Here is a 16,346-nt window from a genome sequence, read left to right as displayed (position 1 = left end):
CATCCTCCTTGTTAAGCCATTGCACTTCCCAGTTCACCATATCCACATTACCCAACCTTCTCTGTCTCATTCTCTTCATTCATCAGCCTCTCGAAGTACACTGTCCATGTCATCGACACACTGTTCCCGCTTGTGAGTACATATACCTAATTATTCTTTATCACCCTTATCTGCTGCACATCTTTCCTAGCTCAGTCTGTCCAGCCAATTGGTACAATTCCTGTCATCCATCCTTAGTGTCCAACCTGTTATAGAACTCTTCATATGCCCATCCTCAGCCTTTGCCACCTCCCTATCTTCCGCCCACATCATCTCCTAATTCTCCTGCCTACTTTTCTCATCTCTCTGACAATATCACTCCTTCTTCCCCAACCTCACTTTGCACCCATGTATGCATGGCATCCTACAGATGTCCTGCTGTAACAGATTGAGAGGGATAACTGCACAGCAAGAGTGTGAATTTAGTGTGCAATACTGACGTAGAACAGACATGCATGTGAGGTATTAGCTATGCACATGTCAGTATGAGTAGGTGTATGTGTCTACCTCATGAAAACAGACATGGGATATAAAATGTCAGTTAAAACAGTTGTATATGTTGTACATGTGTGTAATCTTAGTTACTGTGCACCCAAAACAGTGACATTTCTACAGCTACTGGTTGTTACATTGCCCTGACACAGTCATGGTCAGTATGGTAAGCATGATTATCATGACTAAATTGGAGAGGTGTCCAACTGTGTTATGACGTTGTAGCCATGCCCTTACAATCAACTGATTGAACACACACACACATGACTTTATGGACTCAGCAATACCTTACTTGTCATACCTGCCTCCACCAGTGTAGAATAATCCCCATTGCTGGACAGCAGCATTACACAAACCACAGACTTGGCCCCTAGAGTGGCTGTATAGGGCAAAGTAGAGGCAGGAACCAACCTGGCATCAGGCCAGTCATTGTCTGAACAGGCATATAGGGTCACAGGTGGATTACTGTAAAGCCAACTATGAGTACAAATTGGAGACATCCACCATGGACAAACACAAGGTCATCATTCCATATGTCTGCAATCTTGGAGGCAACATAACAACCCAAACTGTAATGGTGGCCGATCAGATCACATACACACACAACATAGCTACAGCCAACCTGATGTAGATAGGGGTAGGGCAAGCATTCTCCCTGGCTCAGCATCACTATAGGTGGATATGTACTGCACCCACACCCCTCTCCTCATCACCAGTGAGCAGGTACATATTGCCTACTGAAAGGCAACAAATGTAAGTATCCATGGGACGTCATATCATCCCTGTCTGCATCCTACATTATTTCAGGCATGTGCTCCCAGCTCTATTACACACTGTAGTCACACCAAGCCACAGCACCATCCGCACACCATCGGCATGTGCGATGGCTAATGTCATCCATTTACATAGACCTGAATGAGGAATGACAGATTATAGGTTTATAGGTTCATAGGTAGGTACTAGGCTATCTGCCCGAGGGCATTTATAAGCCTAGCCAGAGTGTGTCAGCTTTCGCCACCCCATTAATTAATTAACTGAGCCTCTGTCAAGATGAGCCAATGAAGTGATCCCAGGGGTGTATTTTCTGCTACCCATCCACTCGTCAAGGTTTCTCTTGAAGAGTGTTAGTGAGGGGCTCTGCCTAATGTAGTTAGGAATTTTGTTCCAAAGCATGGGAAGTCTCTGTGACAGGAATCTATCCCTCCAGCATGTTCTATTTATTGTTGTGGTGAGGTTTAGCTCACTAGAGCGAGTGGCACGCAGTGACTTGGATTTCTTTAGGTGGAGCATGTCCATCAATTCTGAGTTGGACATGGCTTTGTAAGTCAGGCAGAGATCACCTCTGAGTAAGCAATATGCCACTGAGTACAGCCGGAGGTTTTCCAGTTGGGCTGCATAGGACATATGTTTGAGGCCAGTAATCCTCTTGGTGAGGTACTTTTGTGATCTTTCCAGCTGTTGGAAGTGTCTTGTGAGGTACATCCCAAATGGGGCACTGTACTCTATGATGGGTCTGATGAGTGACGAGTAGAGGGGCACTATAACTTCTTTATTTCTAGATGTAAACCCTTTAGTAATTAGATGGGCTACATGGAAGGATTTCTTAACTACTTTGGCAATATGATTGTCAAAGAAGAGATTACTATCTACCTGGGTCCCCAGATCTCTTATTACCTCTTCTGTATTAGGGGGTTTGCCACCTATGTGGTAATTCATGGGTGTTTTGTTTTTCCCAAATGGGATGACTATGCATTTTTTGGCATTTAGCTTGAGACCATGACTTTGACACCAGGTGTCCATCTCAGTAAGGCCCTTTTGGAGAATATCCATGTCATCTGGAGAGTCAATTATGGCTCCCAGTTTGCAGTCATCGGCGAACTTGGTTAGCCATAGTCCTCCTGTGTTTGCCTGTACTTCTGAGAAATATATGCCGAACAGTAGGAGTCCCAGGACCGAGCCTTGTGGGACACCACTTGTGACTGGTTTAGAGTCAGACCTGGAGCCCACTATTCTTACCGTATGAGTTCTGTCTGTAAGCCAGTTGGCAACCCATCTCGTGACGTAGGGGTTTATGTTCAGGCTTGTGAGTTTTTCTATAATTCCTGAGTGGGGAATGGTATCAAAATCCTTGTTGAGGTCAAGGTAGGCTGTGTGAACCACCTTCCCCTCATCAATGGCCTTGGTGACTGTCTCAAAGAAGTCAACCAGGTTTAGTAGGCATGATCTGCCCTTAACAAAGCTGAACTGGGTCGGGTCAAGTGTTTGGAGGTTCCCAATGTCTTTATTAATGAGTTCCATGATGATGCGCTCCATAGCCTTGCAGACCAGGCTAGTGAGGCTTATGGGGCGGTAGTTACCAGGGTCAGTTGCGGCCCCTCCTTTGTGGAGTGGAATAACCATTGCTGTGTGCCATTCTATGGGCACGTAGCCTGTGGAGAGGCTGAGGTTGAACAGTGTGCTTAGGTGGGGGGTTAGTTTGTTCTGTAGTTCATTGCAAGATGCAGCCTGGGACACCATCTGGCCCCATTGATGCTGTGCTTTTGGCTTTTGAAAGGGCTGTTTTCACCTGTGCGTCTGTGATTTATGGGACACTACACTTTTCTGGTATTGTTGTGGGCCCTTTTGGGAGTGAGAGAGGGTGAAGTTTGCACTGACTTTTTCTGACAGGATGTTGGCAATATCAGTAGGTTCAGTATATTTTGTGCTATTTTGCACTAGCTCAGAGCATATCTGTGAGTTGCCACTTAGATACTTGACATAGCTAAAGAAGGCTTTGTGGTTATCTTTCGAATCCTTTGCTATTTTTGTTTCGAAGTTAGCCTTGGATGATTTTATGAGGGACCTTAGTTTCTTACTGATACTGATCAGGGATGTCTTTCCTTCTTGGGATTTGCTTTTTTTCTGAACTAGTTTCCTCCTTCTATTGTATAGCCTGTTTTTGGCAGGGGTCCACCAAACTGGTTTCCTTCTCTTAGGGGAGTGAGTCCTGGTTTTGCTAGGGATGGCATGATCTATGCATCCTTGTAGGTGCTCATAGAGTGGATTTGTAAAGGTTCCTGCATCTTGGACACTGTTATCCTTTAGCATGGGGGCTGTGAAACCCAAGGTGAAGTTTGCTATAGAAAAGTTTTTCACTGTGGTTTTCTTAGTTGGGGGTGGTGGAGTGGACATCCAGAGTGATTAGTTTATGGTCTGATCTAACCAGTGACCAGTTGACCTCCGGTGCAGAACACCTGTCGCCCATGTTGGTGATGACCAGGTCCAATATGTTTTCACCTCTGGTAGAGGTGTTTACCAGCTGATCCAGGGCATTTCAGTTGATAAATTTCCGTGAAGCGCTGGACCTGGGAGTTTGTACTTGAGTAGTTTTCCCAGTTAACAGTAGGGTAATTTAAATTGCCCAACATCAGGGTGTTCGGTAGGACTTTCATTTTTTCCAGTGTCTCCAGAAAGGTGGAGTGGTGGTCCTGGGTCATGGAGGGTGATCTGTAGTAGGCCACAATTTGCATTGCAGATTTGCCCGATGTTAGTTGCACATGGATGATCTCAGAGATATCATGCTGCGCCACTAACCTAGAGGTGTAGGTATCCTTGATGAATATGGATACACCCCCTCCTTTTGTGTTTCGGTCCATGTTCTGTGGCCGAAATGTGTGGTATGAGTTGTAGCCCGGTAGTGCTGGGGTGCTCTGTGGAGCCTTGAACCAGGTTTCAGTTACTGCACATTATGTAAACAACTTGTCCTCACTGCAGGCAATATGACTCATAAGGACCAGGAGTGCAATGCAAGCTGATACTGTGCTGATACAGGGGTATGCTGTGGTTGTGACTGGTGGCTACTAGTATGGTTGTGAGCATTGGCTACTGGTATTCAAGGTACATGTGCAGGTATTGGAGATACTGTTGCCAAATGTATGGGGTCCTGTGTTGTGTTTCCCTGTTAGTGTCTACCAGGTGCAATGTCACATAACTGGCAGGAGATATTTTCACCAGTGGAATGCAACCTGATAATGGAAGCCATAATACAAAATTACACAGTACTGTTGGGCCAAAGTCAGCAACATCTATGGGAGAGGACCGCCCTGTGGGATGACCCTGTTCACAAGGTAAATTAGGTGGGCCTGCACACATGTACATATGAACAGGTGCATCATCATGCCACCAATCTCATACGCCATGCCTGGAAAAGGGCTGGTGCCGTGGCCAGGTACCCCACAACCACAGGTGGGAGCCCAGCCATGCAGCCCACACTGATACCAAAGGAAGAGCTTCTTGCCAAGCTTGGGCCTCCCATCACAGTACAACACCAAAGTACAAAGTCCCACTTGCTGGAGGTGGGTGGCATACCCACAATGGACAAGGAGCATGCAGGTAAGGTCCCAGTGGGTATTAATAGATTACTGTATAAGACATACTTGTATCTGTACAGTATCTACATTCATGTGCCAGGTCTGATTGCAGTTGTGGATGGGGATTTCTAATGCACAGAAGTGCAAATCTATGGTGAAGGACAACACATTGTGTAATATCGGGTGTTGTACTGTAAATGTGTGAATCCATCCTTTTCCAAGGGCACATGTGAGTCTGCTGACATTGCCTCTCTCCCACAACTACGTAGGTCACTCTGGTCTGCATATGGAACAGCAGCCTGAAGCTGGTGGGTATGAAATTGTTCAGTTGTGCTTTGGCAATACCCCAGGCATGTGGAGGGCATGCAAGTTACCATGCACACAACTATGACTGATAGCCATATTGCTTTATGTACAAGTTAACTTATGGTGTGTTTAATTGTAGTGCATCACAGTAGTCACCACAGGTGCCTATCTGAAAAGAATGTAACATTTTTGTAGCATACCTCACAATCTGTCAGTGCAAGATGTATAGACAGACACCAGAAAATGTGTTAGACAAACAGACTAAGGTAGGGACATAGTGAAACATTACTGCTATACAGTGAATATAAAATGTATACACACACCTGTTAAGATGCCATTTGTTCCTGAAATATACTGATTGAGACCACTTTATGTCAGTCCACACCATTCCCAACCTTTAATGTGACCCATGACATGAACAATTCACTTGTAAAACCAAGCATCTGGACTCATGTATTGCACCTACAAGCCTGGACAAGTGTGAGGGTAGCAGACATTGTATCAGTATGCTGTTTCAGTCAGGTATGATACCTGATGCTGCATATGTGTCAGTACACTCACTGTGGCCTACTTGGCAACTATACAGAACAAAAACAAAAATCCAAAGTGCAAATGAGAAGTCGGATATAGTTCCAATACCGAATTTAATGTCCAAAAGATAAAATCACAAGGCACAGCAGCAAAATAACATTAATGCCTTAAAAGTTCCACTCAGCATTTTCATCATATTACGTAGACTTCATCAGATAAATCATTCCAACTAACAAGCTATATTTATAATAACATCAATTAAGTGCTCATTATACCAATCAACTTTAAAAGAGAAATGAACATGAAACACTATTTCTCAAGACATTCACATAAAAAGAAAAAGAACTGTTCATCAGTATATAAAATTATTCCTTATTCCAATAAATAAATATTGTATAACTTTCTCTAGACTAAAAACATTAAAAACTGAAAAGCTTCACAAATCAATCAATTTAATATTGGATTGTGTATATGGATCATTGTAACTCTAGTTTTGTGGCTAAACCTTATGAACTGATACCCTCTAGTGGTCATTTTGTGAAAGTGCTTATAGAGCTCTTAGAGCTTAGCTGCTCTAAATTTTAACAAAGGTTTAATAGAAATAAATTCATTTAAACCTGGTGGTTGGTCAGCTTGGAGAGTTACTTGCCACCATAACTCTCTGAACTCAATCAAATCTTCCCAAGGGCCACCCCTAATATTACTTTTAACTTGCTCTAATACCATAAAAACATAAGTGGCATCTTTACATTGCTCACTATGTTTGAATAAGGCATTGGTTCCTTTCCTTGTTTGTATTTCATAAATATGTTCATATATTCTCTTTTTGAGTTTCCTCTCTGATTTACCCACATAAAAAAACCACATATTTTACAGATTGCTAAATATATTATTCCTTTGGTTTCACAATTGTAAAACTCTGCCCCACATATCCATCTATTCCTACATCCCAAGTAGTACTTCTCCAAATTAAGTATATAAGGGCATTGGTTACATCAGCCACATTTGTAAGTACCCTGTCTCCCCTTATTAATCGTTGCTCCATATTTATTTTCTAGTATACCTTTGATGCTACTAGAATTCTTATAAATTATTTTATGTGAAATATTGGTCAAATTCTCCAGGTCAGAAAAAGCCACAAATCTTTGCATTTCTCTCATGAATATTGTTTTGACATAATTATTTACCCCATTATATTCTAGAATTAAGGCTTGCTTAAATTTATCCCCGGTGTCATCCCTATTAGCATTGTCAACATTAATCTTGTTATTAATAATAGGTTTGAACTTGTCTAACCTTCCTTTAACAACTTCTTCTCTAGATTTGTTTATAAAATCCAGTGGGTATCCTCTCTCTAAGAACATTTTTTGAAGTAGCTCACATTCCTTAAAGAATTCACTTTCCACACTTGTCATTCTGCTACCTCTTACAAATTGTCCTTTGACAATGTTTTTTTTACAATGCATAGGATGTGCACTTTCATAGTGAAGAAACAAATTACAAAAAGTTTGCTTTCTATAAATCTTACTTTCAAAATGTAAACCTTCTGTATATATTTCTATATCTAAATAGGTCACTTTATATTCAGAAATGTTATAAGTGAATTTTAAAAATGTAGTTGTGTTATTTATATAAGTCACGAATTCTTTCAATCTGTCTCCACCTGCAGTCCAAAATATGACTATATCGTCAAGAAACCTGCGATATAATGTCCAGCAATTTTTAAAATCTGTATTAAATATATATTTCTCCTCCCATTTAATTAAAACCAGGTTAGCAAAGGTGGGGGCGCATGCTGCTCCCATTGCCACTCCCTGGATTTGTTTATAAAATTCACCATTAAAATAAATAAAATTATTCTTTAAAATCAAATCCATTAGCCATGTACAAACTAATTTATCATTATGCGATAATGTCTTGTCTTCATAAACAATTTCTTCTAACATTTCCATCCCTTCCTTGTAAGGTATTGATGAGAAGAGATTAATAACATCCACTGTGACAAATAACAAGTTGTCATGGTACATTTCATCTGAAACTTCTCTTAATAAATCCCAGGAGGCTCTTAGGACTGTTTTGTTGTTAAGCCATACATTTTTTAATTTTTGGTCCACATATTTGGCCATACCATAGGTCTTGGACCCTTCCGCTGATACTATAGGTCTAAGTGGAGGGTCACTTTCACATTTGTGTACCTTAGGTATGCCAAATATAGTAGGTGTTTTAGGTTTATGCACCTTAAGATAAAGGTAAGTATTGTGGTCTATTAGTTCTTCATATAACATTTGTTTTAAATTACAATCAATTTTACTGTATGCAATATTTATCTCATTTAAGGAGACGTTCACATATCTAGTGTCGTCCCATAGAATAACATGCATCTTACTCTCATATGTTATATTGCCCATAAATATCACTCCACCACCCTTGTCTGGTTTCGTGACCCTTAAATTCTTGTCTTCTTTCAACTCATATAATAAACTCTTCTTTTCTTTACTTAAGTTCCCGCTACCCCCCATCTTGTTCTGCTGTTTCCTAATTTGTGATTCCATAACCCATTCTAAGTTTTTCAGCTGGGGGGTGTGGGGGGGGGGTTGAAGGTGCTTTTACGTTTAAATTTTCCTGTGTCCACTTTCTGGTTATTTTGTAACAAAAGGTTCAAGTTTACCTTTCTTAAAAACATCTTAATATCCAATAGGCTCCTGGAAATGTCACCTTTTTTGTAGGGATTAAATCCCTTAGAAAATAATGAGAAGTGCTCCTTTCTAATCACAGTGTTACTAAAATTATATATGGTAAAATTGTTGTATGTATTATTATTATCAACCAAAATCATGTTCATATTTTCACATGCTTTTTCATGACAGGAGGGTTGGGTTCGGTGGTAACATTCTAGTATCTCCCCCTCCCCCTTCTCCCTCCTCTCATCTGAAAATTTGTGTCATGCATACCCTTCTTATTGATCAATCTTTCCGATCTACGTAAGGGTGGATATTCCCTATCATATTCCTGTTCGTCATAACACATACTAACATTTCCCTCATTTCCTTCAGAGGCAATATCGTTAGTAAATTCATCAGTTGTATTATGTTTATACTGAGGTTTAGGATAACTAACTTTATTATTATATTACCTTATATCCCTTTCCAATTTATTAATTTTCCTATTGTCTAACTCTTCACTTTTTTTGTCAATTTCCTCTCTTAAACCAAAATATTTAGCTTTCTCTTCCTTAATACTAAATATTAGGTCCATCTTGATTTGCTGATCCAACTCTTCAATTTCTTTTTGTAAAATCTCCTGACACCTTGTGTTCTCTCTTAACATTACTCTTAACATGTCCAAACCACATTTGTTAAATAATTCAATAAGCTCGTTATAAAAAACACTATCACATTGCACATTATTGGGAAATTTCCATAATCTGAGTCCTTTGGGAACAATTTCTCTTAAAATACATTCATTCAAATATTCATTTTCAATAGTATAGGTTCTGTATTTATACATTTTTTTATAAAGATAGTCCAGTTTAACTCGATAGGAAACACCAATTTAATACAGATTTTAAAAATTGCTGGACATTATATCGCAGGTTTCTTGATGATATAGTGATATTTTGGCCTGCGGGTGGAGACAGATTGAAAGAATTTGTGACTTATATAAATAACACAACTACATTTTTAAAATTCACTTATAACATTTCTGAATATAAAGTGACCTATTTAGATATAGAAATATATACAGAAGGTTCACATTTTGAAAGTAAGATTTATAGAAAACCAACTTTTTGTAATTCGTTTCTTCACTATGAAAGTGCACATCCTATGCATTGTAAAAAAAACATTGTCAAAGGACAATTTGTAAGAGGTAGCAGAATGACAAGTGTGGAAAGTGAATTCTTTAAGGAATGTGAGCTACTTCAAAAAATGTTCTTAGAGAGAGGATACCCACTGGATTTTATAAACAAATCTAGAGAAGAAGTTGTGAAAGGAAGGTTAGACAAGTTCAAACCTATTATTAATAACAAGATTAATGTTGACAATGCTAATAGGGATGACACCGGGGATAAATTTGAGCAAGCCTTAATTCTAGAATATAATGGGGTAAATAATTATGTCAAAACAATATTCATGAGAGAATGGCAAAGATTTGTGGCTTTTTCTGACCTGGAGAATTTGACCAATATTTCACATAAAATAACTTATAAGAATTCTAGTAGCATCAAAGGTATCCTAGAAAATAAATATGGAGCAACGATTAATAAGGGGAGACAGGGTACTTACAAATGTGGCCGATGTAACCAATGCCCTTATATACTTAATTTAGAGAAGTACTACTTGGGATGTAGGAATAGATGGATATGTGGGGCAGAGTTTTACAATTGTGAAACCAAAGGAATAATATATTTAGCAATCTGTAAAATGTGTGGTTCTTTTTATGTGGGTAAATCAGAGAGGAAACTCAAAAAGAGACTATATGAACATATTTATGAAATACAAACAAGGAAAGGAACCAATGCCTTATTCAAACATAGTGAGCAATGTAAAGATGCCACTTATGTTTTTATGGTATTAGAGCAAGTTAAAAGTAATATTAGGGGTGGCCCTTGGGAAGATTTGATTGAGTTCAGAGAGTTATGGTGGCAAGTAACTCTCCAAGCTGACCAACCACCAGGTTTAAATGAATTTATTTCTATTAAACCTTTGTTAAAATTAAGAGCAGCTAAGCTCTGAGCTCTATAAGCACTTTCACAAAATGACCACTAGAGGGTATCAGTTCATAAGGTTTAGCCACAAAACTAGAGTTACAATGATACATATACACAATCCAATATTAAATTGATTGATTTGTGAAGCTTTTCAGTTTTTAATGTTTTTAATCTAGAGAAAGTTATACAATATTTATTTATTGGAATAAGGAATAATTTTATATACTGATGAACAGTTATTTTTCTTTTTATGTGAATGTCTTGAGAAATAGTGTTTCATGTTCATTTCTTTTTAAAGTTGATTGGTATAATGAGTACTTAATTGATGTTATTATAAATATAGCTTGTTAGTTGGAATGATTTATCTGATGAAGTCTACGTAATATGACGAAAACGCTGAGTGGAGCTTTTAAGGCGTTAATGTTATTTTGCTGTTGTGCCTTGTGATTTTATCTTTTGGACATTAAATTCGGCATTGGAACTATATCCGCCTTCTCATTTGCACTTTGGATTTTTGTTTTTGGTGTTTCTTGGTGCAATTTCCACCATTCTTTTGGTTTCTTGTATTTTGTGAGGTGGAGGGGAGATGGATTCGTTGCCAACTACCGAAGTCAGGGGGTCGGATGAAACAGGTCAACTTCGTAAACTCATAGGACAGCTAACTGAGTTAGTTGACCTGCTGACACCTCTCAGCCAATCGTTAGTCACCTTTCATGGCAACCTGGCTCAGCATTATTTACCAGGAACTGATGGGCCAAGAAGGCAGGACGAACATCCGAGGGAGCTTATTGGCGTTTTTGCAGACGTCGGCGAACCCAGGGAGTTTCATAGCCCTACCTTTGATCTGGCTAATACGCCTATAGCCTTGCAAACTGATGGTAATGACACTAGAGAGAGAAATTCTAGAAACTGAAATATGAGAATGGACTCCAGAACTGTTATAGCAGGTACTGTTTCAGACCAAGGTTTTAAAGAAACTAAAGAGTGGTTGCTAGCTAAATATTCATTTAAAACTAAAAATAACTCTACTAAACACCATGCGACTGGTGTTTCCTATTGAGTTAAACTGGACTATCTTTATAAAAAAATGTATAAATACAGAACCTATACTATTGAAAATTAATATTTGAATGAATGTATTTTAAGGGAAATTGTTCCCAAAGGACTCAGATTATGGAAATTTCCCAATAATATGCAATGTGATAGTGTTTTTTATAACGAGCTTATTGAATTATTTAACAAATGTGGTTTGGACATGTTAAGAATAATGTTAAGAGAGAACACAAGGTGTCAGGAAATTTTACAAAAAGAAATTGAAGAGTTGGATCAGCAAATCAAGATGGACCTAATATTTAGTATTAAGGAAGAGAAAGCTAAATATTTTGGTTTAAGAGAGGAAATTGACAAAAAAAGTGAAGAGTTAGACAATAGGAAAATGAGTAAATTGGAAAGGGATATAAGGTAATATAATAATAAAGTTAGTTATCCTAAACCTCAGTATAAACATAATACAACTGATGAATTTACTAACGATATTGCCTCTGAAGGAAACGAGGGAAATGTTGGTATGTGTTATGACGAACAACAGGAATATGATAGGGAATATCCACCCTTACGTAGATCGGAAAGATTGATCAATAAGAAGGGTATGCATGACACAAATTTTCAGATGAGAGGAGGGAGAAGGGGGAGGGGGAGATACTAGAATGTTACCACCTACCCCAACCCTCCTGTCATGAAAAAGCATGTGAAAATATGAACATGATTTTGGTTGATAATAATAATACATACAACAATTTTACCATATATAATTTTAGTAACACTGTGATTAGAAAGGAGCACTTCTCATTATTTTTTAAGGGATTTAATCCCTACAAAAAAGTTGACATTTCCAGGAGCCTATTGGATATTAAGATGTTTTTAAGAAAGGTAAACTTGAACCTTTTGTTACAAAATAACCAGAAAGTGGACACAGGAAAATTTAAATGTAAAAGCACCTTCAATCCCCCCTACACTCCCAGCTGAAAAACTTAGAATGGGTTATGGAATCACAAATTAGGAAACAGCAGAACAAGATGGGGGGTAGCGGGAACTTAAGTAAAGAAGAGAAGAGTTTATTATATGAGTTGAAAGAAGACAAGAATTTAAGGGTCATGAAACCAGACAAGGGTGGTGGAGTGATATTTATGGACAATATAACATATGAGAGTAAGATGCATGTTATTCTATGGGACAACACTAGATATGTCAATGTCTCCTTAAATGAGATAAATATTGCATACAGTAAAATTGATTGTAACTTAAAACAAATGTTATATGAAGAACTAATAGACCACAACACTTACCTTTATCTTAAGGTGCATAAACCTAAAACACCTACTATATTTGGCATACCTAAGGTACACAAATGTGAAAGTGACCCTCCACTTAGACCTATAGTATCAGCGGAAGGGTCCAAGACCTATGGTATGGCCAAATATGTGGACCAAAAATTAAAAAATATATGGCTTAACAACAAAACAGTCCTAAGAGCCTCCTGGGATTTATTAAGAGAAGTTTCAGATGAAATGTACCATGACAACTTGTTATTTGTCACAGTGGATGTTATTCATCTCTTCTCATCAATACCTTACAAGGAAGGGATGGAAATGTTAGAAGAAATTGTTTATGAAGACAAGACATTATCGCATAATGATAAATTAGTTTGTACATGGCTAATGGATTTGATTTTAAAGAATAATTTTATTTATTTTAATGGTGAATTTTATAAACAAATCCAGGGAGTGGCAATGGGAGCAGCATGCGCCCCCACCTTTGCTAACCTGGTTTTAATTAAATGGGAGGAGAAATATATATTTAATACAGATTTTAAAAATTGCTGGGCATTATATCGCAAGTTTCTTGACGATATAGTGATATTTTGGACTGCAGGTGGAGACAGATTGAAAGAATTTGTGACATATAAATAACACAACTACATTTTTAAAATTCACTTATAACATTTCTGAATATAAAATGATCTATTTAGATATAGAAATATATACAGAAGGTTCACATTTTGAAAGTAAGATTTATAGAAAACCAACTTTTTGTAATTTGTTTCTTCACTATGAAAGTGCACATCCTATGCATTGTAAAAAAAACATTGTCAAGGGACAATTTGTAAGAGGTAGCAGAATGACAAGTGTGGAAAGTGAATTCTTTAAGGAATGTGAGCTACTTCAAAAAATGTTCTTAGAGAGAGGATACCCACTGGATTTTATAAACAAATCTAGAGAAGAAGTTGTGAAAGGAAGGTTAGACAAGTTCAAACCTATTATTAATAACAAGATTAATGTTGACAATGCTAATAGGAATGACACCGGGGATAAATTTGAGAAAGCCTTAATTCTAGAATATAATGGGGTAAATAATTATGTCAAAACAATATTCATGAGAGAATGGCAAAGATTTGTGGCTTTTTCTGACCTGGAGAATTTGACCAATATTTCACATAAAATAATTTATAAGAATTCTAGTAGCATCAAAGGAATCCTAGAAAATAAATATGGAGCAACGATTAATAAGGGGAGACAGGGTACTTACAAATGTGGCCGATGTAACCAATGCCCTTATATACTTAATTTAGAGAAGTACTACTTGGGATGTAGGAATAGATGGATATGTGGGGCAGAGTTTTACAATTGTGAAACCAAAGGAATAATATATTTAGCAATCTGTAAAATGTGTGGTTCTTTTTATGTGGGCAAATCAGAGAGGAAACTCAAAAAGAGAATATATGAACATATTTATGAAATACAAACAAGGAAAGGAACCAATGCCTTATTCAAACATAGTGAGCAATGTAAAGATGCCACTTATGTTTTTATGGTATTAGAGCAAGTTAAATGTAATATTAGGGGGGGGCCCTTAGGAAGATTTGATTGAGTTCAAAGAGTTATGGTGGCAAGTAACTCTCCAAACTGACCAACCACTAGGTATAAATGAATTTATTTCTATTAAACCTTTGTTAACATTAAGAGCAGCTAAGCTCTAAGAGCTCTATAAGCACTTTCACAAAATGACCACTAGAGGGTATCAGTTCATAAGGTTTAGCCACAAAACTAGAGTTACAATGATAAAATATGCAGAGGCACTGAAGTCCAATGAACTCTTCTCAACGGGAACAAATTCTTCTCAGTGTAATGAAAAAATTCTTTTATTGCGATGCCACACAAGCAAAAGTTGCACGAACAGACAAACAAAATAAAAACACAATATAAATCCAAGTAGAAACCAAAGTAAATCAAGCGCTTTCACCCGTAGCTATGACGGGCTTTTTCAAGATGAACCACCAGTGGAAGGCTGTGTGCTTATAAGCAAGCATCAATATCAATTATACAATTAAAGTAATTAAATAAATTAAATTAAAACAATTCAAATGGAAATACTGCATTTTACAAGTCTTGTTTAAAGCAACATCCAGTTGCAGATATTCTCCAGTGCATGGAGTTAGTGCATACAGTGGAATTTCTTAAAGATATAAAACACAAAACAATGTATTAAAATGTATTATGTTTTTTGTTATTCAACTATTGAAATTATGTTCTAAAATCTAAAACAAACCAGTGAGTTCTGAGTTTCAAAAATACTTAATGTTGAATTAAATGCATAGTTAGTTGTTTAATATTACATGCTTCGCAATATGCGTGAATGCTAAACATTTACTTTGTGCAAGTAACCGTTGAAATTTAGTACAACGTATTAAATACGAGCAATAAAAATATAAGTGTTAAAGTGCCGTAGTGCATAAAAAAACAATATTAAGGATTTATTGCATTATGTCACCAAGTCGCATGTAGTGCAATGTATTTTATAGGTTTCCGTTGTTTTTACATCATTGAGGAGAATAATTTAATTCATCTACAGAACTACAAATGGATCATAATAATGCATAACCAAAATATGAATAATAAAAATATATAAATATGCAAATTAATTGTTAATTTATTTGGTGTAAATGTTATGTAGTAATAGTTTGGTGGTGAATATTATAAAATATTAATTAATTGGATAAATAGATAAATTGTGTGTATATATTAAGTGTAAAAGACTCTTAAACATGCTAAAATATATGGACATTAAATGATTAAAAATATATGTTTAAAAAATTAATAGATACTTTTTGTGTTGTAAGCAAGAAAGTGCATGTGCATTGATGGTATGAGTAAACAATAAACAGCATCTAAATAGACACCGTTTAAAATAATCTTATACATAAAAGTGAGTTAACTGGTTAACAATAGTTAATGTTTTAGTGGAGCAGTGGATTTTTAGTTCTGGCTTTTTATTGTTAACTAGTTAACTCACTTTTATGTATAAGATTATTTTAAACGGTGTCTATTTAGATGTTGTTTATTGTTTACTCATACCATCAATGCACATGCACTTTCTTGCTTACAACACAAAAAGTATCTATTAATTTTTTAAACATATATTTTTAATCATTTAATGTCCATATATTTTAGCATGTTTAAGAGTCTTTACACTTAATATATACACACAATTTATCTATTTATCCAATTAATTAATATTTTATAATATTCACCACCAAACTATTACTACATAACATTTACACCAAATAAATTAACAATTAATTTGCATATTTATATATTTTTATTATTCATATTTTGGTTATGCATTATTATGATCCATTTGTAGTTCTGTAGATGAATTAAATTATTCTCCTCAATGATGTAAAAACAACGGAAACCTATAAAATACATTGCACTACATGCGACTTGGTAACATAATGCAATAAATCCTTAATATTGGTTTTTTATGCACTACGGCACTTTAACACTTATATTTTTATTGCTCGTATTTAATACGTTGCACTAATTTTTAGCGGTTACTTGCACAAAGTAAATGTTTAGCATTTA

Source organism: Protopterus annectens, chromosome 7.part0 (genome assembly GCF_019279795.1).
Source record: "Protopterus annectens isolate FY-2018-M chromosome 7.part0, PAN1.0, whole genome shotgun sequence".
NCBI lineage: Eukaryota > Metazoa > Chordata > Ceratodontiformes > Protopteridae > Protopterus > Protopterus annectens.
Note: the sequence above shows the minus strand (reverse complement) of the source record.